Genomic DNA, 2,954 nt, shown 5'->3' on the forward strand with positions numbered 1-2,954 from the left:
TCTGCCAATCTACTGACTCTTCTCCAGGTGAACAGGAACTTCCCTTAATTTCCCCTCTCTTCATGCTCCAATTTCTCTGAAACCCCCGCACTCTTTTAGTTACAAGCTATACAAGTGGAAGAAAACAGAAGTCTACTCTGAGTACTTTGCATTGTTGGGATACTCATTGGGGTGAGGGAAAGGAGAGGAGTGAGAAAACCAGGTAAGATAAAATCACATCTAAAAAAAAAAACCAAACACATCTAAAACCCAGTTTCAGGTTGATAATTAAATCCAGTCCAATCCATGAAAGAATTTGAGAGAATTTCCTTGAAGACTACTACATCAGAGAGTTTTTGACATCTGTCATGAATTTTTTTATATGGAAATGATCATTTGTATTTGAAAAGAAGTTGGAGAGGCCTGACAAAAGTGGAATCAAAGGAAAATGGTGTATAAACCTTTTAAATGGAAAGATTAGAATTTATAATCTGAATAGAGAAAGCAGCCCCAAGTGTTTATAGGAGTCTTGAAGAGGAGGAGAAAGTTCAACTCTGGCCTCAGAGCAAAACAAAGCAAAGTAAAATAAAACCTCTGAACTTTTCGGGATTCTAGTTTCAGCTTTGGGAATAATGTCTTTTTTTAAAAGAAGGTAATAGAAAGGAGATTTATCTCATAGCTGGCTGAAACTGGAATCTATAGCTGCCAGTGTCTCAAGCCATGGTGGGGTGAAAGGAGATTTATCTCATAGCTGGCTGAAACTGGAATCTATAGCTGCCAGTGTCTCAAGCCATGGTGGGGTGAAGTACGGTGAGGGCGGGTACACCCCAAGCAAGCTGCAGCTGGGGTCCATTGACCCTGACCCCTTGAGCCAGCACTTGAAACAGACATGGTAATAAATCATTATGTTGCCATTAATAAACCAGGAGGAATTCAAAATGTCACTCTTTACCTTGAGAGCCGGCAGATGGATTCAGGAAAGGCAGGCACCTGCTGGCCAGAATATCTTCCCTAAGTTCACAGTTGTCAGCATGAAAAACCTTTCAGACTTCTTGTGTCGTCTCATTTGATGGCTGCTACTTGCTTTTTCTTCTGACTGGCCATCTCTTGACATCTCTGAGTATTGAGCTGTCAGGCAGCAGAGGACCTACTGCAGGGATAAGGGGGAGAAGCTGTGTCCAAAGGCAATGACCAGGAGCCAGTCAGTACCTGAGCCTGGCTCTTTGACCTCACGTTTGCTCTGTTGCACGTTAGCAATATTATCAGGCAATGGAAGCATCTGGAAACACAACACAGCCTCTTCACAGACAACAGCCTATGTGCCATCACGGGTTCCAATGCCTTTAGGACGAACCTCAGCCTCCTTTCCATGGAGCAAATAGTGAGCCAGTGACCACCAACCCCCTATCCCCTCTAGAGGACTACTTCCTTTGCTTCACTGACCTTCACACTGGATGCTTACTCGGTACCCATTGAAGTGTGATACAATGGTCCTGTCACAACCAAAGGCTATTCTTATGCAAAAATATCCTGGTCATCCTGTTGCTGCAGTGCCAGGCCATCTGTGTCTTTCAGGTGACCCCTGAAAGCCCTTGCACTGACCTGTGGAGCACTGGCCACATTTTAACGTCTGTACTTTGAGGCTGACTTACATTAGGTGGAGGGTGTTTCCTTTGAGATACCACCAGACAGTCAGACAGGCATAGACAATCCCTTTAGGGATTCTCTCAGCAGCTTCCTAAAACACTGGCTGCTCTGGGAAGAACATCGCACAATGGCCCCAGAGGAACTTCTTCCAGTACTTAGACCAATTGCAGCAGCTGTGCACATGGACATGGAGCTTCGGGTTGAAACCATCTGTTTCTCAGTTACATCAGTGAGGACATGGTGACTCGTCCCATCAAAGATCCACCCTACAGGTTTTTCTTTGTGGTATACAATATGGTGACAACTATGGGGGTTGCTGTGCTTGAGAATACATGAGCTTCGTGAGGTCTTCAAGAACTTCTGTGATCTCTTCCATTACGCTCTCCTGCACCTTAGCATCTAGTTTCCCTGCTCACCTTCTAGCAGCAACGAATTCAAAGACACAAGGATAGCTGCGTGCTGGTGGTGCAGAGCTGTAATCCTAGTTACTCAGGATGCTGAGATCTGAGTATTACAGTTTGAAGCCAGCCTTGGCAGGGAAGTCCATGAGACTTTTATGTATAATAAACCACCAAAAAGCAAAAAGTGGAGATCTGGCTCAAGCAGTAGAATATTATTAGCCTTGAGCTTAAAGTCAAGGACAGTACCCAGGCCCTGAGTTCAAGCCCCAGGAGTGATACACACACACACACACACACACACACACACACAGGACATACTTAAATGTGGATCAGCTCCCTTTTAGTATTTGGTCTTACAGTGGTAGTTCACAGGATGACAAGCCGGTGTCAGTCGTGGAGTGACCCAAGGCTTGTGAAGATCATCCTATCAGGTTCTATGACTGGGATTTTGACCTGCTCAAGTTTGAGTTACGGATAGGCTTTCCTCTGGTGCCTCATATCCATACCTTGAAACATCTTGTTGACTTCATCTTTCCCCTTTTGAGCTTCTTGATAGCTCTGGGCAGAAAACCAATGCAGAGTATTTCTACATTTGACACTGGCGCAAGGGTGACTTGCCATAGCTAGTTTGTCTAGCTCTCACCCTCTCGCTCAAGCCACAGTTACTAGCTGCCAATTGTATGGCTTCCAGACTAGTGTGTCTCAGGTGAACACACTTAATAAATACTCTATCCCTTCGTGTGACTTGTTCCCAAAAACAGTACATACCATACTGCTAGTGATTTCAAAGTCCTCTTGGCTTTTCACTGTGGGAGTACCCAGTGTTATTTAAGTCCCTTTCTTTTTTTTTTTTTTTAGGATTTTAGTGTTGTAAAGATCAAAACAATATTATTTTATTGTCTCCATGTCACTTCTTTGTAATACAAC

General features: G+C 44.0%; 1 pseudogene; it reads left to right on the top strand.

Moving 5' to 3' along the window:
- Positions 1 to 1,064: 1,064 nt before the first annotated feature.
- Positions 1,065 to 1,620, top strand: LOC150054560 (DET1 homolog pseudogene; annotated as a pseudogene).
- The last annotated feature ends 1,334 nt before the right edge of the window (positions 1,621 to 2,954 follow it).

The sequence above is a fragment of the Megascapheus bottae genome, chromosome 14 (assembly GCF_031878675.1).
Source record: "Megascapheus bottae isolate mThoBot1 chromosome 14, mThoBot2.hap1, whole genome shotgun sequence".
Classification (NCBI taxonomy): Eukaryota; Metazoa; Chordata; class Mammalia; order Rodentia; family Geomyidae; genus Megascapheus; species Megascapheus bottae.